Source organism: Oncorhynchus gorbuscha, linkage group LG07 (assembly GCF_021184085.1).
Source record: "Oncorhynchus gorbuscha isolate QuinsamMale2020 ecotype Even-year linkage group LG07, OgorEven_v1.0, whole genome shotgun sequence".
NCBI classification, from domain to species: Eukaryota; Metazoa; Chordata; class Actinopteri; order Salmoniformes; family Salmonidae; genus Oncorhynchus; species Oncorhynchus gorbuscha.
Genome location: NC_060179.1, coordinates 20928378 through 20955060, shown reverse-complemented (window position 1 = coordinate 20955060; position 26683 = coordinate 20928378). Strand labels below are relative to the sequence as shown.

Sequence of the window (26683 nt, the reverse complement as noted above, 5' to 3'; positions counted from 1 at the left end):
TCTCAGAAGTTTAGCGCAGCCTGAAAGTTGGAGAAAGAACATTTGCAGTACTCATGTGCCGTGTGCATTGGTAAAGGCCCTCCGGCGAAATAGTGTGAGCAAAATAGAGAGCTTTTCTCTTTTTTCCATTCGTATAAAAGCTGGATCGACTGACCTTGAGCGTCTAAAGAGATGGGCGGCCGAGAGAGAGATGACTTTCATTTATTTATGTTTAATGCTCTGACTGAAATATCAGGTCGGACCTCGTTTTAGACCACTTAACGCCTCTGGGGGGGGGGGGCATGCGTTGTCTCCATTAGAGAAGGCCATCTCCTGGCCCCCTCTGTCCCCCCTCCAAAACCCTCAAGGGGAGAGAGGGGGAGTCAGATGGCATTCTAATACCTCTGGCTGCATTCTAATGGACCTAGGCTACTGGAACTACAGAGGCTGATGGGATTCCGAGGCAATTACTACCCACCTGCAAATGAGAAATTCTCATTCTCAGTAACAGGTTCCCTGGGCAGCGTCCCCTTAGATTTTTGTTATCTGCTGCTGATAGTTGGTGAGGAGGCTGGGGCATTTCACTCAGGAGTTGTTAGTGAGGAATAGTCAGGAAAGGTTGGTATTGCTTCTGTGTTTTGGTGGAAAGTTGGCTCTCGCCAAAGACCGCAGGGACCAATGCCAGCCTCGCAGATCCCGGTATCACAGCGCCATCTCAAGGCTGGCAAAATGCTTGGCACCCCCACTGATCACCCTGGCATAGCAAACGGGACATACACTGCACCCTCGCAGCCCCCCATAAAGCCTAGTGATCACAACACAGAGGGGGACTGATGGGCGCTGTTGGGAGTGGATAGCCCCTAGTGAAGGCTTCACCAAGGTCTCTCTGTTACTGCCAGCTGGGCGCTCGCAAAGCATCGTTCACACACACACTCTTTGTCGACCCATACAGCTGGAGCGCTGCGGAAAAGGAGCATTAGTGAGGGAGAGAGACAGCTCTGAAACGCTACGTTTTTGCCTGATTAAGCTTGTAGAGGAAAAAGAGAAAAGTAGCAAATGGATCCCATTTGTAAACCCAATGTTTTTACTTAAGACTTCTATGAAGTCAATGGAAGCTTTCAGCTCAAAAGGAAAGGGAAAGGCCGCTGGAAAAGCAGACGTTCTTATTGGTCATCTGCCTCATCGGCCAGTTTGCGATTCTCAACAGTGAGTCATCACCCCATAGAGATGCATATAATGATGCATATAATACTAGAGTGGCTGATGCCATATTAAAAAAAAATATTTAACCTTTATTTAACCAGGAAGGGCTCATTGAGATTTAAAATATCTATTTTTCAAGAGCGTCCTGGCCAAGATAGGCAGCACCAAGTCATTACAAAAATTACAGACAAACAACATGAAAAACTACAAGTGACCTCGTAAAAACCATAGAATTCACAAGAGTATAACAAAATCAAAAACAGCAGGCCTCGCAGTGGTCTAGGGCACTGCATCGCAGCTGTGGCTGTGCCACCAGAGACTCTGGGTTCGCGCCCAGGCTCTGTTGCAGCTGGCCGTGACCGGGAGGTCCGTGGGGCGACGCACAATTGGCCTAGCATCGTCCGGGTTAGGGAGGGTTTGGCCGGTAGGGATATCCTTGTCTCATCGCGCACCAGCGACTCCTGTGGCGGGCTAGGCGCAGTGCGCCCTAACCAAGGTAGCCAGGTGCACAGTGTTTCCTCCGACATATTGGTGCGGCTGGCTTCCGGGTTGGAGGCGAACTGTGTTAAGAAGCAGTGCGGCTTGGTTGGGTTGTGTTTCGGAGGACGCATGGCTTTCGACTTTCGTTTCTCCCGAGCCCGTACGGGAGTTGTAGCGATGAGACAAGATAGTAATTACTAACAATTGGATACCACGAAGAAAAAAAATTAATTAAAAAAAAAAACAGCAAATTAAAAACATTGACAGGTCATGGAATCAGTCTCAAGATCATTCATCAGTGATTTAAAAATACCAATCGGGACAGGTTCTTCCAGTTTAAAAGTATTTTGTAAGGTGTTCCAAGACGATGGCGCAGAGTACATAAAAGCCCTTTTACCAAATTCAGTTTGGACATTTGGAACAGTTATCAGGATAAAGTCCAGCAAACGAAGAGAGAACCCACCACATTTTGGAACAATAAAAATGCCCAAATAAAAAGGTAGTAAACCCAAAATGGCTTTGTAAATACAAGTACACCAGTGCCTGAGCCTACGAGTGACTAGAGAAGGCCAGCCAACCCTGGTATACAAAGTGCAGTGGTGCGTAAGGGTTTTGCAGTTTAAAATCAATCTCAAAGTGCCATGGGAAAGGGTGTCAATTGATCTCCCCATCGTCTAGTAAAGGCATAAATGTAGCTGATTACTAGCCTCCTTCTGGCTTCAAAAGAAAAACAGGCCTTATTCCTAAAATAAAATCCCAATTTCAGCTTCTGTTTTTTTTTGCAAGTTGTTGAATATGCAATTTAAAAGAGAGGCTGTCATCAGTTAAAATTCCAAGATATTTATATGAGGTTACAACCTCAATCTCCTTGCCCTGACAGGTAGTAATAGGTGAAAGTTTCTGAGGTCTATTTCCTGCTTTAGTTTAGTTTTGTCAGTATTGAGGATAAGCTTCAATTGACACAAGGTTTGTTGAACAGTATAAAAAGCAGATTGCAAGTTCTGGAAAGCTGTTGTAAGAGACGAGGCACAACAGTAAATAACAGTAACATCAGCATAAAAATGAAGTTGCGCATTTTGGACATTGTTGTCTAAATCATTTATATAAATAGTGAATAAGAGAGGACCAGGTCCAGAGCCTTGGGGCACACCATTAAAGACAGCAATTTAACAGACATAAGCCCATCAAATTGTGTGCACTGAGTTATATCCGACAGATAGTTAGCAAACCATGCAACTGCATGCTCTGAAAGACCTATACTCTGCCTTAGTACAGCATGATCAACTGTATCAAAAGCCTTAGAGAGATCGATAAAAAGTGAGACTGTGCTGTTTTTTGCCAAGGGCTTCAGTGATATAATTTAAAACCTGCATAGATGCTGTAATTGTGCTATGCTTCTTCCTGAAGCCTGATTGATAAAATAGAGTTAGTAAATAAAAACTATTTTCGCTGTTCACTCACAAGGGTTTCAAGTATTTTCACCAGGGGTAACAGCTTTGAGATTGGCCTATAATTATTTAAAAGTTGGATCTCCCCCTTTTAAAAGTGGTAGGGCAAATGCTGATTTCCAGATCGTTGGATCAGCTATGAAATCAGCTGCCAGATTTAAATAGCAGGGATCCAAAAGATCAGGACCTGCAGGTTTTCTCTGATCTAAGGATTTCAGGGCTTTATGTACCTCCTGCACTGAGAATGGCAAAAAGCTAAAAGTTTGACCAGCTCTCACTGGTTCATCCACACAGGGTTGTACAGAGACAGGGGACACTGAATCAAACAGCCTACCAGATGATACAAAGTGCTCATTGAAACAATACAGCATTTCAGTTTTGTCATATACAGCAACAGTCCTTCAAAACACATGACGGTAATTCATTAACTTTACTGTTACCAGACATAGACCAAATAGCCTTCCAAAACTTTCTAGGGTCATTCAGGTTATCAGTGGTAACATACATAAAATATTCAGACTTGGTCTTCCTGAGATGAAAAGGACACTTGTTTCGTAACTGCCTAAAAATAAGCCAATCAGCATCAGAACATAATTTCCTTGCTTTAGCCCAGGCTAGATTACGGTCATGAATAGTACAAGACAGCTCAGAAGAAAACCATGGATTTCCCGCCCTTTAACCCTGAACCTGCAGAATGGGGCATGTTTGTTTATTATTTGGAAAAAACCATCATGAAATAATTTCCAGGCAGTTTCCACATAAAACAAAAACAAATCATGAAAGAAAGCCTGCTCATTTAAACACTTTGAATTGCTCTTACGAATCAAACGTGGGTTTGTCTTAGGAACCTTTTAGTATTTCTAGCAGCACAATGGTCACTTAAATCATTACAAATAACACCAACCGCAGAATATCTATGTGGAACATTTGTCAATATCAAATCAATCAGGGTAGATATATCTGGGCATTTAAGATTTGGGCGGATGGGTGAAACAAAACATTTTTAAATCATCAGACATCGGCTTTAACCAACACGAGTTGAGATCACCAATCAATATCATTTCACTGTAAAGCAGTTTAGACATAAGGTGCATCAAAGAAGAAAATGTATCACAGAGAGCAGAGGGGGGTCTATAACGGCCAATCACAGTTTTAGAGAGACCCTTTGAAACCTCAATATTCAAAGCAAGAAATTCCAACTGTTTACAAATAGTTTCAGACTTTGCCACACTTACAGGGAATTTAGTTTTTACATATATAGCCACATTCAGAAAACACAATTGCATCAGTTGATTTAGCCCAAATCCTAACTCCATCAATATTTGACAACAGGCTGCGTACATTTAAATGAAAAATACCAAAACCAGATCTTGATTTAAAATCAGAGTGGGTTTGGAGACCTTGCCTATCAGAGCGAGGGTTAGGTTGCACGTTACCTGATATCAACAAAAGAAGAATAACTAGGCACCTCTGTTTAATAACCTTGCACCGCTTCTCTTTTTTTAAGAGACCTACTGCAAGCAAATTCTACAAGTGAGTTTCCAGACAATACAAAACAGTAATTTAAAACCATTAGACTTTGGTAGTGACACATTCGTACTGTTCACATCATGCCACAAATACATCGGCACTTGGACGAGTGGACCGAGTGGAAAAAGTGAGTTCCTGCAGACAAAATGTCTAATGGATGGGAGAGCACATTGTCAGATGTACTCACCCAGCGACAATGTTCGTTTTCTCCCGAGTTCAGTAAAGTCAGTGCACAAAGCAATACCATGAAAATTGTCATTTTCTCTGTCAAAAATAGAGGCCAACGAAGGTAAGGGGAGAGAGGGACAGCGTGTATGTATGAGTCTGAATGTGAGTATTTGCGCGCCATATTGTATTTCTCTGAACCAGCCCCACTCTCAATTATCTTTATCTCGCAGCATTCTGAATCCGCACCACAGCACTGTTTTGTAGGATGACAACCCTCGATGCTTGAACCTCCCTTGGCCCCTGTGTCGCCCCCGCAAGAAAACACAACAGTCCCCCCTTTCTGACAACCACAATTAACGTCTACTCTACAGTCTCCCTCTGCAATGGAGGACTGAAGCTGAACTGGCCAGGCTTTAAGTATCCCATCCAGGCATACAGCAGACAGTCGGGCAACTCTCTGGGGCGCCTCCCTGGAATCGTCTGTTCGCTGCAGGCAAAAGCCGTGCCTGGGAAATTTTCTGGTGGTTCATCAGCATATTCTCTCTTTCTCTCGTGTGTGTGTGTGTGTGTGTGTGTGTGTGTGTGTGTGTGTGTGTGTGTGTGTGTGTGTGTGTGTGTGTGTGTGTGTGTGTGTGTGTGTGTGTGTGTGTGTGTGTGTGTGTGTGTGTGTGTGTGTGTGTGTGTGTGTGTGTGTGTGTTGCCCTTGCTGCTGACATGGAGCCTCAGGAGATGGCATTAGCAGGGAGTGAAGGAGCGGGCCAGCAGGTATTTAAGGGTGTCCTTGTCTCCTAGAATCTCTCTCAGTTCACCACATCAACGCCCGGGACTGAGATCTCGGCCTGTGTTTACTTGGGAGTCTGTGTCCATGTTGTGGACAAGATGGGATATGACAGCAAAATATGCAGTGTGGCCTCTGTCTTGAATGAGAAAATGAGTTTTCTTGACTTGGCATTATGCAGGTGTCGTACTGTTTGTATGCAGACTAGATTTTATCTCTGCGGTCTATCTCGGTTTCATGAGGAGTTTTTCTGGATGGCTAGCCTAAAGTTAAGAATGACCAGAGCAGACCTGGGTTTAAATAGCAGGCTCAATCAAATCCATTAAAGTATTTCAAGTAAAACAAATGTTAGTTGTAAATGGATATGAAGGTATGGGCGGCAGGTAGCCTAGTGGTTAGAGCGTTGGACTAGTAACCGAAAGGTTGCAAGATCGAATCTCTGAGCTGACAAGGTAAAAATATTTTGTTCTGCCTCCGAACAAGGCAGTTAACTCACTGTTCCTAGGCCATCATTGGAAATAAGAATTTGATCTTAACTGACTTGCCTAGTTAAATAAAGGTTAAAAAAAGCAAAATAAATAAATGAATGATGTGAGAAGTGGAACTTTTCAATATGAGGCTGATTTCTGTATGTACTGAGTGTATCGCTAACTGTGTCGCCCATAACCTTCCGGTGTTTTCCCTTTGTGGTCATCTCCAGTAACCTGACCTTCTCGTCTCTTCTTTTTATTGTGTTTGGTATGAAACCAGGAAATTGGCCAAGAAGCGCAAGGAGACTATGAGCAGCACGCGGCAGGAGATGACGGTGATGGTGAACTCCATGGACAAGAGCTACACGGAGCAGGGCACCAACTGTGACGAGGCCATCTCCTTCATGGACACCCACAGCCACACACTCAACGGGAGAAGTGAGTGTCCAACACCAGGGCATTGTGGGTTGGTTGGTGGGTGGCTGGGGAGTCTAGAGAGCTTTTCACACTACTGAGCTCAACCTCAATTTGCAAATACAGCGTTTAAATAAGGAGTGTCGGTCTCAGATCTTAATGCGTTAATTTTCCAAAGCTGTCCAAATGCTCTTAATCTTTGTTTCTGATCCTGAGCCTTCCTAAACCCTGCTTACCTAATGATCCATCTCTTTCTAGCCTTTTATTTCCCTACTATTGCCTCTATGGAGATCCTGTGTTGACACACGGACACTGGCTCTAGGTCCTACAGGTCCTGTCCCCATGTGCACCCCAAACAGCACTAACCCCAATGGGCTCAGTAGATCCACCCCAGCTGGCCTTGCTTCTCACCCCAGGGACAGCTGGCCCTGGCTGGGATACAATCCCCTAATCCCCCCCACCAACAGTGATCCCCAGGCCCAGACCAAGTCAGCACCTACAGCTCTGCATGCTGGGTCAGCAGGTCTCATCACCGTATGATATTCCCCTTTTACCCCCCTCTGCATCCACATGCCCCACCCCTCACCAGCTATAAGACATTAAGGCACCCCTTATTATGATGATATTTCTTAGACCTTGTATCTCTGTTTCTGGAGACTGTAGGCTAAGTAAGTCACAAACTGTGAAAACAGAGTTTTTCTGTCTTTCTTTAAACTCTGAAGGCTAGGAGGTGCCAGGGTCAATAGCTATGTTTCTCTCCCCTCACCGCCACGTGTTCCTCTCCTCTGTCTGTCAAAGAAAAAGGGGACTGGAGCAAGAATGCGACTGCAAACATGTCTTTGATCGTTTGGCGTGCTTTTAATATTGCAGGAGTGAAACGCCATTTCTGCCTGAAAGGTCCGTCTGGCGTGTCGCCGGGCAGAGTGGATGGGCCCAGGAAATGTTGGATATTAATAAGTAAACATGCTCTCATTGAACGACAGGGCCATTCATCCGTGACCTTATCCTGCTGTCTATCACAATATCCTTGACTGACAGCTAGGCCACTGTACCCAACTTATCAAGGCAGCTGTCGAATGGCGACCGACAAACACGGCGACCAAAGCTCAGCATACTCCGCCGGCTTTATCAACCAACTGGCTGAACGTTATTGATTCGGCTGAAATATGTTGTATGAACACAGCGCGTTGTCTTACACAAACCAAAATACTGTCACTAAAAAACCATTGGCGTGTTTGTATCCATAACCTTAACCAGAACAGTACATTTTACATTTACATTTGAGTAATTTAGCAGACGTCTCAGGTTTTTGACATTAGTCCACTTGTTAAATGTACTGTGTCAGGGAACAGGCTGCATTGTTTGATTCCTTCAGATTTTCAAATCAGAAGTTTACATACACTTAGGTTGGAGACATTAAAACTTGTTTTTCAACCACTCCAACAAATGTCTTGTTAACAAACTATAGTTTTGGCAAGTCGGTTAGGACATCTACTTTGTGTATGACACAAGTAATTTGTCCAACAATTGTTTACAGACATATTATTTCACTTATAATTCACTGTGTCACAATTCCAGTGGGTCAGAAGTTTACCAACACTAAATTGACTGTGCCTTTTAAACAGCTTGGAAAATTCCAGAAAACTGTCATGGCTTTAGAAGCTTCTGATAGGCTAATTAACATAATTTGAGTCAAGTGGAGGTGTACCAGTGGATGTATTTCAAGGCCTACCTTCAAACTCAGTGCCTCTTTGCTTGACATCATTGGAAAATCAAAAGAAGTCAGCCAAGACTTCAGAAAATAAATTGTAGACCTCCACAAGTCTGGTTCATCCTTGGGAGCAATTTCCAAATGCCTGAAGGTACCAAGTTCATCTGTACAAACAATAGTGCGCAAGTATAAACACCATGGGACCATGGGGCCGTCATACCTCTCAGGAAGGAGACGCATTCTGTCTCCTAGAGATGAACGTACTTTGGTGCGAAAAGTGCAAATCAATCCCATAACAACAGCAAAGGACCTTGTGACGATGCTGGAGGAAACAAGTACAAAAGTATCTATATCCACAGTAAAACAAGTCCTATATTGACATAACCTGAAAGGCCGCTCAGCAAGGAAGAAGCCACTGCTCCAAAACCGGCAAAAAAAGCCAGACTACGGTTTGCAACTGCACATGGGGACAAAGATCGTACTTTTTGGAGAAATGTCCTCTGGTCTGATGAAACAAAAATATAACTGTTTGGCCATGATGACCATCGTTATGTTTGGAGGAAAAAGGGGAAGTCTTGCAAGCCGAAGATCACCATCCCAACCGTGAAGCACAGGCTGGCAGCATCATGTTGTGGGGGTTCTTTGCTGCAGGAGGGACTGGTGCACTTCACATAGAGGGCTTCATGAGGAAGGAAAATGAGGTGGATATATTGAAGCAACATCTCAAGACATCAGTCAGGAGGTTAAAGCTTGGTTGCAAATGGGTCTTCAAAATGAACAATGACCCCAAGCATACTTCCAAAGTTGGGAAGATGGTATAAAGACAACAAAGTCAAGGTATTGGTGTGGCCATCACAAAGCCCTGAACTCAATCCTATTGAAAATTTGTGGGCAGAACTGAAAAAGTGTGTGTGAGCAAGGAGGCCTACAAACCTGAGTCAGTTACACCAGCTCTGTCAGGAGGAATGGGCCAAAATTCCCCCAACTTATTGTGGGAAGCTTGTGGAAGGCTACCCGAAACGTTTGACCCAAGTGAAGCAATTTAAAGGCAATGCTACCAAATACTAATTGATTGTATGGTAACTTCTGACCCACTGGGAATATGATGAAATAAATCAAATCTGAAAGAAATCATTCTCTCTATTATTATTCTGACATTTCACATTCTTACAATAAAGTGGTGATCCTAACTGACCTAAGACAGGGAATCTTTACTAGGATTAAATGTCAGGAATTGTGAAAAACAGAGTTTAAATGTATTTGGCTAAGGTGTATGTAAACTTCTGACTTCAACTGTGTACTATTACTTCTTCCTTCACTAATATATTGACCGTTCTGTTTGACTGCTCTCTCTCTCTTGCTAAAAGCCATTTCCTCGCCCTCGTCATTCACCATGAAGACTAACACACTCAGCACGTCTGTACCCACCTCCTACTACCCAGGTAAACTACCTCTTCAAACTCCTTTTAACACTAATACCACCTTCTTTGACCTCTTATGACCCTTGATCTCCGAGTGACCCCTTCAACTTTGACCTTTTAATGAATGGCCAATGCCGATCCAGGCGCCTTTGTTTGGTAAACGTTCTGCTTGATCTAACGGTGGCCTGCAAAACACTGTAATGATGCCTGTTCTCTTTTTGCCTGCAGTTTTAATTGCTCTATAGCGTTTGCACTTCAGCATTCTATTTCCGGCCCCTACTTGGGAGAACCATATTTAGCCATATTGGTAGATCGATTTGAAGTAATAAGGAAATTCAATGGATTTTGTTGGACATGATATTAAACTGACTTAGTTATAATCTCTCATATTGTTACTTATGAGCTATTTATGCTGTTCTTCCATGGGAGGTGGGGGGGGGTTCTTTGCCTCTCTTGTTGACTGTAATAACAATTTACTGCTCTGCTATACTGCTGTCTCACCTGAGGGGAGAGCACGTCACCCTATTCACTGCTATATTCTCTCTTCTTTGTTAACCCCCTACTCTGCACTGGTTTTGCGGTGTGGGCAGATCCCTTTGTGCCAACCGCTATCTTGGGTGAGAAAACATTCTTTATTTTTTTCCTACAATACATTTCTTATGCTTACAGACCAACTAAGAGATAGCCTACTCTAAAATAGACGAGGTGCTGTGCATTTGAGGGAAGGGGAGGGGGAGAGAGAGAGAGTCAGAGTAATTTGGACTGTTTTTTTTTTCTTCCTGATAATGGCTTTCACACATTCATACCTGCCTGCTTTTCTTCTTTATGTCAGACCAGAAGGTTTTGTTTCTTTCTAATCAAGCTGAGGTTGGCTAATTCACTCCATCCCATCCGCATTCCGTGTCGTGCGTGTGACGTCACGTATGTCTATGACCTCTCATATGCATGGACAGACAATGTGGACTGGATGAGGGGGAGTGGCACAGCAAACAAACTGAAAGCATGCATACAAACAGACAAAGTAGTTCCCATCGCCATAGCAGAAAGTAGTTCCCATCGCCATAGCAGAAAGTAGTTCCCATCGCCATAGCAGAAAGTAGTTCCCATCGCCATAGCAGAAAGTAGTTCCCATCGCCATAGCAGAAAGTTGTTCCCATCGCCATAGCAGAAAGTTGTTCCCATCGCCATAGCAGAAAGTTGTTCCCATCGCCATAGCAGAAAGTAGTTCCCATCCCCATAGCAGAAAGAAGTTCCCATCGCCATAGCAGAAAGAAGTTCCCATCGCCATAGCAGAAAGAAGTTCCCATCGCCATAGCAGAAAGAAGTTCCCATCGCCATAGCAGAAAGACGTTCCCATAGCAGAAAGAAGTTCCCATCGCCATAGCAGAAAGTTGTTCCCATCGCCATAGCAGAAAGTTGTTCCCATCGCCATAGCAGAAAGTAGTTCCCATCGCCATAGCAGAAAGTAGTTCCCATCGTCATAGCAGAAAGAAGTTCCCATCGCCATAGCAGAAAGTAGTTCCCATCGCCATAGCAGAAAGTAGTTCCCAACGCCATAGCAGAAAGTAGTTCCCAACGCCATAGCAGAAAGTTGTTCCCAACACCATAGCAGAAAGAAGTTCCAATCGCCAGAGCCGAAAGAAGTTCCCATCGACATAGCAGAAAGAAGTTCCCATCGCCATAGCAGAAAGTAGTTCCCATCTCCATAGCAGAATGTAGTTCCAATCGCCAGAGCAGAAAGTAGTTCCAATCGCCAGAGCAGAAAGTAGTTCACATCGCCATAGCAGAAAGTAGTTCCCATCGCCATAGCAGAAAGAAGTTCCCATAGCAGAAAGTTCCCATCGCCATAGCAGAAAGTAGTTCCCATCGCCATAGCAGAGAGTAGTTCCCATCGCCATAGCAGAAAGAAGTATCCATCGCCATAACAGAAAGTAGTTCCCATCGACATAGCAGAAAGTTGTTCCCATCGCCATAGCAGAAAGTAGTTCCCAACCCCAAAGCAGAAAGTAGTTCCCATCGCCATAGCAGAAAGTAGTTCCCATCGCCATAGCAGAAAGTAGTTCCCAACCCCAAAGCAGAAAGTAGTTCCCATCGCCATAGCAGAAAGTAGTTCCCATCGCCATAGCAGAAAGAAGTTCCCATCGCCATAGCAGAAAGTAGTTCACATCCCCATAGCACAAAGTAGTTCCCATCGCCATAGCAGAAAGTAGTTCCCATCGCCATAGCAGAAAGTAGTTCCCATAGCAGAAAGTAGTTCCCATCGCCTTAGCAGAAAGAAGTTTCCATCCCCATAGCAGAAAGAAGTTCCCATCGCCATAGCAGAAAGTAGTTCCCATCGCCATAGCAGAAAGTAGTTCCCATCGCCATAGCAGAAAGTAGTTCCCATCCTCATAGCAGAAAGTAATTCCCATCCCCATAGCAGAAAGTAGTTCCCCATCCCCATAGCAGAAAGTAGTTCCCATCGCCTTAGCAGAAAGAAGTTCCCATCCCCATAGCAGATAGTAGTTCCTATCCCCATAGCAGAAAGTAGTTCCCATCGCCATAGCAGAAAGTTGTTCCCATCGCCATAGTAGAAAGTAGTTCCCATCGCCATAGCAGAAAGTAGTTCCAATCGCCATAGCAGAAAGTAGTTCCCATCGCCATAGCAGAAAGTAGTTCCCATCGCCATAGCAGAAAGTAGTTCCCATCGCCATAGCAGAAAGTAGTTCCCATCGCCATAGCAGAAAGTAGTTCCCATCCCATTGCAGAAAGTAGTTCCCATCCCCATAGCAGAAAGTAGTTCCCATCGCCATAGCAGAAAGAAGTTCCCATCGCCATAGCAATGACCATATAGAGAAGTGGCAAACATTGGAAAGCTCTTGGGCAAAGCTAAGGAATTATCCACTTTTGCCAATGTAACTATTGCCTAGCCGACCCTTGTCAACTCCTTCAGAACAATAATTGTCAGTTCCAACCCTTTCATTTAGAGAAACTTGCAGTTTCAATAACCTTGTCTTGGTAGGTTGTTTGTTGTGCAGCCAGGTACATTAGACAACATACGCACACCACCTGTAGACATTTAAAATATTAACGTACACTAAAATGTATTTTCTTTTAACCAGATTTAACCCTTTAGAGTAGTAGACAGAGCTAAAAAGCACAACAGTGTCTCAAGCAAGCATGGCATGGGTGATATTCTAGATGTTTCCCCAGGCAAGTCCCAATAGTTCACATTCACCGTTTACAGTACCTAGGAAAAGGGCAAGCTAGTGGTTTCACTTGTTTTCTAGAGAGGTTTTCAAACGTGATCAGGAGATGATTTACCACAGATGTAGGATCTTAATTTGATCACCCTTTTGTTGCTGAGAATTTTCATAAATTTACAGAAATTCACTAAAAACCCACACTAACAAACAGTTATATTAAGAGTATTGCACTTTTCATGTAGCCTACTTTTGGCCAGATCAAGCAACATTATGGACTAAAGGTTCAAATCCTGTTGCTGCAGGATCATTCTGGCTTTGACAATATAGGTCAAGTTAGTTAAACTGATTTGGCAAATGTCAAATGAAAATGTTATTAAATAAACAAAATGTTTTGGTTCTTTATCATGTAATTATCAGCATTGATTACAATTGAAATGGCCAATTCTAGGTGATTCCAACCAAATTAACACAACCCCAACTAAAGTGTCCCAAATCTAGCTTTCTGAGAGGTGTCCAATTGAACTGAATAGTTGCTTTGATCAGGACTCCCGGAATGGCAAAAAAATGTTGGTGCCTAGAAACAGCTAGAGAAAATTAAAACTGTGCAGGTGCTCATGCCTAAACTTTATATTGTTGCTTATACCCTGTTTCCTTTCTCTTCTTTTCTTCTTCACATTTAACCTGTTATGTCCTCTAATAAAGTGCCCATTAATGGTAAGTTGCCAGTCTGCCCTGTTTTCTCTGGGGTGAGGAGATGTGTGTGTGCCTCATGCTATTGAAAAGGGGCTTGCCTTGGGGGCTGCTCTCCCATCTTGTTGCCACGCATGCACTTGTGTTAGCGCATCTCACGCCCCCCTTCCTCCTGTGAAGCTATTAGCTAGCATGGCGGTCTGACTCCACCCTTGGACAGTGTTGCCTCATGCATATGTGGACTGTGACATACCCCCCCCCCCCTTTGTTGAATGGGGGTCTCACGCCTCTGACATTTTGTGTTACGATTTTCCCGTTAGACGTAGTTACCAACCAAGGTAGCCACTTCATTTGATCGTGCACCCACGTCATCCGTTCACCGCCGCCATTCCATCATTTGTGCAACCTTATTTTGCCATTGGTCAAATTCTGAGGATAGAAAGGATTTTATTGAGAAGTTAGCCACAAGCTAGCGTTATCAGAACTGAGGGCTATTCTAGCGTCAATAGAAATAAAGCCAGCTCTTTCCCCTCATAGAAAATAGATGTAAATAGAGATACTGGGCACCATCTATTGAAACATAGTGTTATAATACAAGATCCATTATGTTGTCTTCACCACGTTTTACAGCACTGAAATAACTAGTTGAGCACGACGTAGTTTATAAGTAACTCCTTTTCATTTCATGTTTTGTCATTGAATAACTTTATATTGTGACCTTGTATTCATCCATTATAATGTCAACAGTGTTTCCTTTCCTCTGTCTGTGGGGTTGTGCAGCACCCCAGTCCTGACCAGTTTGTGTGTCCTTGTCCTTCCTCTGTGTTTCCAGATGAGAATCACACCATGACCAGTGACACCAGTAGTCTGGTCCAGTCCCACAGCCACTCCTATAAGAAGAAGAGGGAGGTGGCGGATGTTCCTCCCTACCAGACCGGTCAGCTCCACCCGGCCATCCGCGTGGCCGACCTGCTCCAGCACATCACCCAGATGAAGTGTGCCGAGGGCTACGGCTTTAAGGAGGAGTATGAGGTGAGAGCCCCAACTACCTGCCTGTCTGACTAGTGTAGTGTCCCCCCTGTCCTCTCTCACATGGCACACAGTGTCCCCACATACCACAGTGTCCCCACAAACCACCATGTCCAGTATACACATATTCCACGTCACCAGTCTGTCTGTCTGTCTTTGTAGGCTCCCTCACTCTGAAACAAACCAAGCACACAGGTCCCTGTTTGTCTTTATTTTATTTTGCTTTTTCTTCTTTTTTGTGTTTCTTTGTTGTTTTTAATGCTTGCCTTCTTTCCTGGTTTGTTGCTTTTAATGCTTGCCTTCTTTCCTGGTTTGTTGCTTTTAATGCTTGCCTTCTTTTCTGGTTTGTTGCTTTTAATGCTTGCCTTCTTTCTTGGTTTGTTGTTTTTAATGCTTGCCTTCTTTTCTGGTTTGTTGCTTTTAATGCTTGCCTTCTTTCTTGGTTTGTTGCTTTTAATGCTTGCCTTCTTTTCTGGTTTGTTGCTTTTAATGCTTGCCTTCTTTCCTGGTTTGTTGCTTTTAATGCTTGCCTTCTTTCCTGGTTTGTTGTTTTTAATGCTTGCCTTCTTTCCTGGTTTGTTGCTTTTAATGCTTGCCTTCTTTCCTGGTTTGTTGCTTTTAATGCTTGCCTTCTTTTCTGGTTTGTTGCTTTTAATGCTTGCCTTCTTTCTTGGTTTGTTGTTTTTAATGCTTGCCTTCTTTCCTGGTTTGTTGCTTTTCATGCTTGCCTTCTTTCCTGGTTTGTTGCTTTTAATGCTTGCCTTCTTTCCTGGTTTGTTGCTTTTAATGCTTGCCTTCTTTCCTGGTTTGTTGCTTTTAATGCTTGCCTTCTTTCCTGGTTTGTTGCTTTTAATGCTTGCCTTCTTTCTTGGTTTGTTGTTTTTAATGCTTGCCTTCTTTCCTGGTTTGTTGCTTTTCATGCTTGCCTTCTTTCCTGGTTTGTTGTTTTTAATGCTTGCCTTCTTTCCTGGTTTGTTGCTTTCCTTCTCTTTTCTTTAGTGTTTAGATTCCTTGTTTGTTAGATGTTTCTGCATGGAGTTGCACTTTTGGTCTTTGTGAATGAACTTGTCATGAGCAATTAGTGCACAAAATGCACTAGTTCTGTGTCCACACACTCCTCCCGTTCGAATGTTTGTGTCACCACTGAATTTCTCTGGCTTAGTGTTTGGGCTCCTGCAGTTTGTTGACTGCACGCCACACTGCTTAGATCTTACTGCCTCATGGACACCATCCATTTAGTCTAGCAACACTAAACCGCCAAGGTTTGAAAATTTGCCTTCTAAATCTTGAAAATCCTACACCACGCACACACATACACACTCAATAAAAACACACACACACACGCACATTCAATAAACACACACACGTAAGGGGGATTTCTGAGACTGTGACTTTGTGTTAACGGCTGAGACCATTGCGAGCTGCCAGCGATGCCTAGTCTGTATCGGGAACGAACTAGCTGAGAACAGCGCTTCTCTCCAGAAGCTGATGACAGACCTAACGAATGTCACAGCAGTGTCTTATTCCCTCACCACTCAGCACATAGTGTGTGATTGTGGTGTTACGTTTGTGTGTGGGAGTGTGCTAGAATGCACATAGTTGTTTGTGTGTGTACATACAGTATACACAAGCTACCTCGCTCACCTTCCTACCCATCACAAGGGAGTTTCTACCTTTTTCAACGGAGGTTATTTACCTGTAATAAACTATCCACCAACCCCCCCCATCTTATCCTTTACTTTGCTATACCCACTACTTACACAATAAACGACACAGGAATCAAATCAATAATTCAAGCTCCAATACCCGGGCCCTGTGGTTTGGTGCTACCCTCAGGGCTCAATTCATTATGGATATGGATGGAAGGCTTAGGCTACTAGTGCAATAATACAGTATTGCCAGTCGGGGGGAAAAAATAGTGTGTAATAATTTATGCCCACCCCCTTCCACCCCTCCATCTGAAAGTGCTTCACTTCACTGTTTAAAAAACAAACATTTTCTATCTTTCTATTTGCAACGCCTCTAAAAGTTAGAGACGTCGTTCTCTTTTCTTTTCCTGCTACCACTGTCTTCGGTGTAAATGGTCTAGACATGACGAGCCGAGCACCAAACTAAACTGATCAATTCTAATCTCTCCCCCGATTCCATGCTTCTTGTTATTCCATAACTTTGTCTATGGGAAAGATAAACCAGGTAAGCGAGTCCCCTTTTTGGTTTGATTGTGAAATCTGTTTTTATATCGTTGCTTTGTCGTAGTATTCTAGATGCAGCTAGCATACAACCTATAGCTCCTATCTTGTAGAGTTGGTTCCTGCGATATTGATCATAATTCTTTCTTTTACACCTGCTGTTCTGATGGCTACCCGGACTATTTGATTTGACCCCCCCCTCTATTATCAATGTATAGTCACTTTACTGCTACCTACATGTACATATTACCTCAATTATCTCGACTAACCTGTACCCCCTCACATTGACTCGATACCGGAACCCCCTGTATATAGCTTCGCTACTTGTATTTTACTGTTGCTCTTTGATTTTTGTTTTTCTGAAAACTGCATTGTTGGTTAAGGGCATGTAAGTAAGCATTTCACGGTAAGGTCCACACCTGTTGTATTCGGCGCATGTGACAAATAACATTTGATTTGATTGTCTGTGTCCAAAAACATGCATTTAAAATACTAGAAAAACAACCTTTTTTTCTGCTCCAAATGAATCCCCTGTGGCCAGTGAGAATCAAAGAGCAGTAAAATGAGTGTCGTTCTGTCGACACAACAGCACGTACCAGAGGTCCCATCTAATGGAAGTGTTTGTAGACAAAACACACTCCGCATTCATCCCAGACACACAGTAAATGGGCCTGCTCCAGTTCAGGCCTGCCTCTTCTTCAAAGGCAAAAAACACATTTGATTTGTTTTGATGATAATGCAGTCAGAAGCCATTTGAAATGTTTACTCCTGAAAGGCTGTAACTGCTCCAGCTTGCCCTCTGGGTACGTTGCATTCAAAAACCAAAATATTAAGACTTGCAGATCATATTTAGTTGAAACCAATTGAGTTCCTGAGATCAACCTACTTTGTACCTAAATCAGCCATTAATATGCAGATTTTGCTGTGATCGTTATTCATGAATGGCCCTTACTTTTCCTCCCTCATATGCACCTCCCTAACCACTACACCATCTTACTCTGTAACACACTGTTCAACATCCAACTCGGTTTACCTTTCATGTCATCATAACACACTGTTTCTCTCCTCAGATTGGCTTCATACGGGCAGCATCTTCCAAGCATTATGTTAATTGCCGAAATGTGCCTTTGTATTTATGCCAGATTTTGCTGCCTACTGGTAAACACTTGAGAAGCGTTGTGTGGGGTAAAAACCCAGTGGATCTGTTTTGCTGCTGAAGCTTTGTCTAAGGCCCTACCACGTTTGGTGCCTCTGAGGAGTGTTTTCAGAGTCTCTGTGGCCCTGTAGTCAGTAGCGTTGAGGGTGAAATCACAAGGGGGTTTTAGAATCAAAAGGGGTTGGTGTCGCACCTGAGTGAGAGACTGAACATCAACAGCCATTCAGAAGCTCCTTTGAGCCGCAGGAACAATGGCTTCCACACTGTTTGTTCACTCGCTTGTTTAGGATAAGATTTGGGATAAGAGAGCACTTTTGTTTGGATTCGGGCCCGTGAGAGTGGACCATAGATCTCATCTCCATTGGTCTACTTCAATGAAAATCACCTGTGTGAAACTTTGAAAAAGTTTGAGACGGAAAAGTATGCAGTGCTTTGAATTCATTACTTGTTTCCCACCAATCACGTTAAGGCTTACTGGCAGGTGGTGGGAAAACCTGGCCAATGGAGAATTAGTATGATACTGCCAATGGGGTTAGATGAAGCCTGGGGCTGCCTCCTAACTATTTGACTTGTAATTCCCCCACATCTTGCAGCAAGGCTGCTATGGATGTTAATAATTCAATATTATACCTTTTATATTTAACTAGACCTTTTTTCATTAGCAGCCAATGTTTGGGTGATTATCAGGCTCAGAAAAAGCATGTTGTAGACTCTTAACATTTCTTGAAACCCAGTTTTGGGTTTTCCCTTGATCTCTACATTAGCATAGAAGTATTACAAACACAGTAGACATTGTTGCAAAATCTATTATTTCTCTAAACTAGAGATTCAATATCACACCTGAACATGAAAAAATTCTAAAGTACAAATATGAATAGTTGAACACCTGCCAGCATTGGTGCATTTCACGTCACTTAATCATTTTTTTGTGTTCTCTAACTCTCCCCAAACTATTTTGACAATGTGAAATGATTTATTCTTGAAGCTCTTTTTTTCCCTCTGACACCGCTCACCCCTGAAGTTTGACGGGTGTCTAAAGTAGTTTGCGGCAACGTTCTTCTCCCGCCCCTCCCCCCACCGCGCTCCAGTGTTGGACCACGGATCTCATTATAACACAGTTGAGAAAGAGCGCGAGGGAGAGAGAGCCGAGAGAGAGAGAGAGAGATGAGCGTAAAGAAAGGTGCTCGTCAGTCATTCTAGCACTCCTCTCCTCCCCGGGAGGGGGGGGGGAGAGAGAGGAAGCTGAGCGTAAAGAAAGGTGCTCGTCAGTCATTCTAGCACTCCTCTCCTCCCCAGGTTGCCTCGCTCGCCATGGCTGCTCTGTGTCACTTCCTGCACATGAAAAGACAGCTGTCTTGAAAGAAACATGGCATCGATGAATAACAAAACAGCGCCACTTTGAAACTCAAAATCTAGAGAGGAGAAATGGAGAGAAAACAGAGGAAGACTTAAGTGCCTCAACGTTGTCAATATGCGTTAAACTGTGTTTAATGTCTCTTTACTGCATCCAATTCTGAGGCATTCGAAGAGAGAAAAAGCAATCTGCATTCAAATATGGCCTGCCCTTCAAAGTGTCACTTGTAGTGGCGGTTTACAAGGCCTGCGACGGCAGGTTTCTCCCCATACCCAATGTGGCCGGTAAAAGGTCATGTGATAATGCTAGTCGTTTAAACTCCTTTCAAGGTGACGTCACAGCGTGTATACCTGATTCCCTTGTTCAAAGACGTCTTCAGGAAAATACAAACTTGATTCCTCCTCTCTGATTTCTCCCTCATTCCTCATCTACTCAAACAGCCATGTAAGCTTTGCCAAAGACTGATTTCTGTCATCGATGACTGTTAAGAAATGGCATATTTTCTTAGGCAGTCACAGAAAATACCACAAATGTAAATGTTGTTATTTGATATCGAGTGGAAGTGCCATTTCTCTCATTACGTCTGGCACTCGGTGGTGTGGGCGGGCAGGGAGGGGGACGAAGACGACATCCGTGAGAGTGGGGCTCCTCGCCATGGGGACCAGGCTGCTTGCCATTATCCACTTGGAGCACTGATCAAGGCTTCTTGTCCTCTGAACGAGTTCTGTGTCATTTTATCATTGAGGGGAACAAGCGTGCGAGGGAGAGATATGGGGGGAGCAAGCGGCTTCCTTGGCCAAAAGAGGCTCCACTGCAGGCAATCAGAGCTAATCAGATCAGTTGTCTGATGGGGCTGAGAGAGGTATCGGAAGGAACGTTGGATGGATACGGCTAAATGACAATGCATCATTATGATCTATTTATACATTCTTGAAACCCGTTGGAGAGGCAGCAGGCAGCTGGAGGAGACATTAACTTACAGGAGGAAGAGGCAGCTGGAGGAGACATTAACTTACAGGGGAAGAGGGAGCTGGAGGAGACATTAACTTACAGGGGAAGCGGCAGCAGGCAGCTGGAGGAGACATTAACTTACAGGGGGAAGAGGGAGCTGGAGGAGACATTAACTTACAGGGGGAAGGGGCAGCTGGAGGAGACATTAACTTACTGGGGGAAGAGGCAGCAGGCAGCTGGAGGAAACATTAACTTACAGGGGAAGAGGGAGCTGGAGGAGACATTAACTTACAGGGGGAAGAGGGAGCTGGAGGAGACATTAACTTACAGGGGAAGAGGCAGCAGGCAGCTGGAGGAAACATTAACTTACAGGGGAAGAGGGAGCTGGAAGAGACTAACTTACAGGGGAAGAGGAAGCTGGAGGAGACATTAACTTACAGGGGAAGAGGGAGCTGGAGGAGACATTAACTTACAGGGGAAGAGGGAGCTGGAAGAGACATTAACTTACGGGGGAAGAGGCAGCAGGCAGCTGGAGGAGACATTAACTTACAGGGGAAGAGGCAGCAGGCAGCTGGAGGAGACATTAACTTACGGGGGAAGAGGCAGCAGGCAGCTGGAGGACACATTAACTTACAGGGGAAGAGGGAGCTGGAGGAGACATTAACTTACGGGGGAAGAGGCAGCAGGCAGCTGGAGGAGACATTAACTTACAGGGGAAGAGGCAGCAGGCAGCTGGAGGAGACATTAACTTACGGGGGAAGACGCAGCAGGCAGCTGGAGGACAGATTAATTTACAGGGGAGGAGGGAGCTGGAGGAGACATTAACTTACGGGGGAAGAGGGAGCTGGAGGAGATATTAACTTACAGGGGGAAGAGGGAGCTGGAGGAGACTAACTTACAGGGGAAGAGGAAGCTGGAGGAGACATTAACTTACAGGGGAAGAGGGAGCTGGAGGAGACATTAACTTACAGGGGAAGAGGGAGCTGGAAGAGACATTAACTTACGGGGGAAGAGGCAGCAGGCAGCTGGAGGAGACATTAACTTACAGGGGAAGAGGCAGCAGGCAGCTGGAGGAGACATTAACTTACGGGGGAAGAGGCAGCAGGCAGCTGGAGGACACATTAACTTACAGGGGAAGAGGGAGCTGGAGGAGACATTAACTTACGGGGGAAGAGGCAGCAGGCAGCTGGAGGAGACATTAACTTACAGGGGAAGAGGCAGCAGGCAGCTGGAGGAGACATTAACTTACGGGGGAAGACGCAGCAGGCAGCTGGAGGACAGATTAACTTACAGGGGAGGAGGGAGCTGGAGGAGACATTAACTTACGGGGGAAGAGGCAGCAGGCAGCTGGAGGAGACATTAACTTACGGGGAAAGAGGCAGCAGGCAGCTGGAGGGAGGAGACATTAACGTACAGGGGAAGAGGGGGCTGGAGGAGACATTAACTTACGGGGGAAGAGGCAGCAGGCAGCTGGAGGAGACATTAACTTACGGGGGAAGAGGCAGCAGGCAGCTGGAGGAGACATTAACTTACAGGGGAAGAGGCAGCAGGCAGCTGGAGGAGACATTAACTTACGGGGGAAGAGGCAGCAGGCAGCTGGAGGAGACATTAACTTACAGGGGAAGAGGGAGCTGGAGGACACCTCACCAGCACCACTCCAGTGCTGATGTTTATTTTAATAATTAGTCCTAATTGCGTGTCCCGGTGCGAGATCAGAATGGCAAAAAACTAATATGATAAATTTTTCATGAGGTGCTCTGCTCGGGCAGAGTAGGGTTTTATCAGCCCAGTGTCTATATGTGGTTGTTTTTATTCTATTTCATCTCATGTTATTTTTCGGGGGAACGTGTCCTTTAGAGGAGTATGTTGGTACAGTTTGTGCTGGACTGGTGTTCTACCTCGTTGAGGACGATTCTGATTGGCTTACAGCACCAGCGTAATGGGCACCTTTTCTGGAAAGGTTCTCAGAAGGCTATTTTCCTGTCTCCTTTCATGTCTAATAATGATGTGGATAGATATATATCTCTATTTTTAATAATGTGTCTCCTCTTTTGACCCGACAGGATCTGCTGCTGGGTTGTCATTTAAAGAGCTGACCTCCTAACCCTTTGGACCTTTCATGTCTTCTCTTTCTTTCTCTCTCTCAATTCAATTTAAGGGGCTTTATTGGCATTGGAACGCACATGTTTACATTGCCAAAGCAAGTGAAATAGATAATAAACAAAAGGACAAAAATTGAAATGAACAGTAAACACTCACAAAAGTTTTTGTTTAAATAGACATTTCAAATGTCATATGTCTATAAACAGTATTGTAATGATGTGCAAATAGTTGAAGTATGAAAGGGAAAATAAATAAACATAAATATAGGTTGTATTTACAATCTCTCTCTCTCTCTTTTTCTTTCTCCACAGAGCTTCTTTGAAGGACAGTCTGCACCATGGGACTCTGCCAAGAAAGACGAGAACAGGATGAAGAACCGATACGGAAACATCATTGCATGTGGGTACAAATGATATGTCACCAGTATTTGTTGTTGTCATTCAATCCCCTAATGGTTAGATATGGATTTGTGAACATTATTGTGAAAAATGTCATTGATATATTGTCTGTTATTTTAAAACAACATAAAGATAGGATCATATGAAAAATGTGTCTTGAAGCTATGATCCTCATTCCAAACCACGTTGAATGTGCATGTGGATACAACACAGGCGGTCCTAATTGACATGGCAATTATGAAAATGAGCCTTAACATGGCCTAGGGTTCCATCTTTCTCTACAGAACCATTTCACACATTTATTTTTTCCCCATCGGCCTACTCCGATACACACACACACACACACACACACACACACACACACACACACACACACACACACACACACACACACACACACACACACACACACACACACACACACACACACACACACACACACACACACACACACACACACACACAACCCCATCAGTAATGAGGTGACCGCCCCAGTTATTTCCATGTCAATAAGATTCCTGACACTTCCTGTCCCTGCAAATGAGCAACCGACCAATCGCAGTGCTGCACATGGCGCAACAACCAATGAGCTGGAGGGCACATTGGGGGGGACTGACAGTTTTCTGCCGGTTATAATAATTAGTGAATAAATCATTCAGAGTATGTTAGCATCTCCTCTGTGCAATGGGAGAGAAAGGAGGAGATCAGAGAAGATCATTCTCCTATCAGTCATAATGAATTGTTATGACTAATGGAGAGACACTTGTTTCACAACCGAGCTCTGTCATGTGATGAATTTGATTAAGTAGAGTCACACGTCACAGTAGTTGACTGCCCAAACTTCTCTGCACCTAACTGGTGATACGGGCTTTTACTGTGCCCAGATCCATCACTTTGAATCCCAACAACAACTAAGGTGAAACAATAACTGAAATCTGTAACTGAACAACTGAACAGCATAGTTATCTTACAAATAATTGTTGACTGGTATCCAAATGAATAGGGACTAAATCAACTTATTAACCCAGGAAAGACTTTGTTCTAGAGGGCATATGTTAGACATCAGCACAGTGGCTAGGTAGTTTTGCAGTATGTGCAGGAGTTGATGACCTTAAACTCGGTGGACACTCTCCTCCACAGGGATAGCCGACCTGTGTTTTCCTCTCTGTCTCATCAATATTACTAATGGGGCCTTGTTTTCTCGTCCTCTCTTGTTTTTTCTTTCTCTCTGTCCTGTCTTTATCCAGATGATCACTCCCGCGTCCGGCTGCAGGCTATCGAGGGAGAGCAGAGCTCCGATTACATTAATGCAAATTACGTGGATGTAAGTACAACACCAGCCTGGGCTTAGACATAAAGGTCAGCCAGTGTGTGTCTGTGCACACGCATAGCTCTCAGATGGAATGAGATGATGATCAGGCTCCTGCTTAAACCCACAATCCTCCTACCCGCTCTCCTCCTCTTCCCGCACACCATTCAGAAGTTTAGACACACCTACTCATTCCGGGATTTATCTTTATTTTTACTGTTTTCTTCATTGCAGAATAATAGTAAAGACATCAAAGCTATGAAATAACACATATGGAATCATGTAGTAACCAAAAAAGTTTTAAACAAATCAAGATTCTTCAAAGTAGCCACCCTTTGCCTTGATTACAGCATTGAACACTCGTGGCATTCTCGCAACCATCTTCACCTGGAATGCAATTAAATTCAAGGTGTGCCTTGTTAAGTTGTGTGCTTTAATGTGTTTGAGCAAATCAGTTGTGTTGTGACAAGGTAGGGGTGGTATACAGAACACAGCCCTATTTGGTAAAAGACCAAGTCGGTATTATGGCAAGAACAGCTCAAGTAAGCAAAGAGAACTTTGAAAGTTTCTTCAAGTGCACAAAAACCATCAAGCGGTGTGATGAAACTGGCTCTTATGAGGACCGTCACAGGAAAGGAAGACCCAGAGTTACCTCTACAGCAGAGGATAAGTTCATTAGAGTTACAAGCCTCAGAAATAGCAGATAAATGCAAATAAATGCTTCACAGAGTTCAAGTAATAGACACATCTCAACATCAACTGTTCAGAGGAGACTATGAATCACACATTCATGGTTGAATTGTTGCAAAGAAACCACTACTAAAAGACACCAATAGTAAGAAGAGACTTGCTTGGGCAAAGAAACACGAGCAATGGACATTAGACCACTGGAAATCTGTCCTTTGGTCTGATGAGTCCAAATTTGAGCTTTATGGTTCCAACTGCCGTGTCTTTGTGAGACGCAGAGCAGGTGAAAGGAAGATCTCCGCATGTGTGTTTCCCACCGTGAAGCATGGAGGTGGTGTGATAGTGCTTTACTGTTGACACTTTCTGTGATTTATTCAGAATTCAAAGCACACTTAACCAGCATGGCTACCACAGCTTTCTGCAGCTATATTTTTCAACCTTTCTAGGACTCCCTGCAATAGCCAGTGAAAGTGCAGGGCGTCAAAACAACAAAAATCTCATAATTAAAATTCCTCAAGCATACAAATATTTCACACCATTTTAAAGATACAATTCTCATTCATCCAGCCACAGTGTCTGATTTCAAAAAGGATTTACATCGAGAGCACCACAAACAATTGTTAGGTCACCACCAAGCCACAGAAAAACACAGCCATTTTCCAGGTAAACAGAGAAGTCACAAAAAGCAGAAATAAAGATCAAATTAATCAATTAACATTTGATGATCTTCATCAGATGACACTCATAGGACTTTGTTACACAATACTTGTATGTTTTGTTTGATAAAGTTCATAATGTCACGCCTTGGTCTTAGTATTTTGTGTTTTAGTTATATATTTGGTCAGGCCAGGGTGTGACATGGGTTTATTGTTGTATTTCGTATTGGGGTTTTGTAGTATTTGGGATCGTGGCTGATTAGGGGTGTTGTATAGGCTTGGCTGCCTGAGGCGGTTCTCAATCAGAGTCAGGTGATTCTCGTTGTCTCTGATTGTGAACCATATTTAGGTAGCCTGATTTCACTTTGTATTTCGTGGGTGATTGTTCCTGTCTCTGTGTAGTTTCACCATATAGGCTGTAATAGGTTTTCATTCTGTTTGTTGTTTTTGTATATGTAATAGTTATTTCATGTATCACAATCTCTTCATTAAAGACATGAGTAACCACTACGCTGCATTTCGGTCCGACTCTCTTTCCACAAACGAAGAACGACGTTACACATATTTATATAAAATAAACTGAGTTTACATTGGCGCGTTACGTTCAGTAGTTCTAAAACATGCGGTGATATTGCCACATCAATTTACAGAAATACTCATAATAAACATTGATAAAGATACAACTATTATACATGGAACTTTAGATAAACGTCTCCTTAATGCAACCGCTGTGTCAGATTTCAAAAAGACTACGGAGAAAGCAAACCATGCAATAATCTGAGTACAGCCTTTAGACAACAAAGCAGCCAAATAGATTCCCGCCATATTGGGTAGTCAACATTGCTCAGAAATAGCATTTTAAATATTCACTTACCTTTGATGATCTTCATCAGAATGCACTCCCAGGAATCCCAGTTCCACCATAAATGTTTTGATTTGTTCGATAATGTCCATCAGTTATGTCCAAATATCTTCTTTTGTTATGGCATTTGGTAAACAAATCCAAAAGCGCGTTCAGTTCTCGCCAAACTTCGGACGAAAAGTTTAAAAAGTTCTGTTACAGCCCGTAGAAACATGCCAACCTAAGTATGGAATCAATCTTTAGGATGTTTTTAACATAAAACTTAATTAATGTTCCAACCGGACAATTCAATTGTCTGTACAAATTAAGTGGAACAAAGCTACCTTTCACGTGAGCGCGCCAGACCGAGGCTGTGGCACTCTGCCATACCACTCACTCAAAGAGCCCTTATGAGCCCCTCCTTTAGAGTAGAATCCTCAAAACAGGTTCTAAATACTGTTGACATCTAGTGGAAGACGTGGGAAGTGAAAAATAACTAACATCACCCTGTATCTTCAATGGGGGCTGAGTTG

The 26683-nt window shown here is 43.6% G+C and overlaps 1 pseudogene; it reads left to right on the top strand.

Annotated features, from left to right (window-relative positions):
- Positions 1-26683, top strand: part of LOC124039616 — a 306037-nt pseudogene that overhangs the window by 242731 nt on the left and 36623 nt on the right.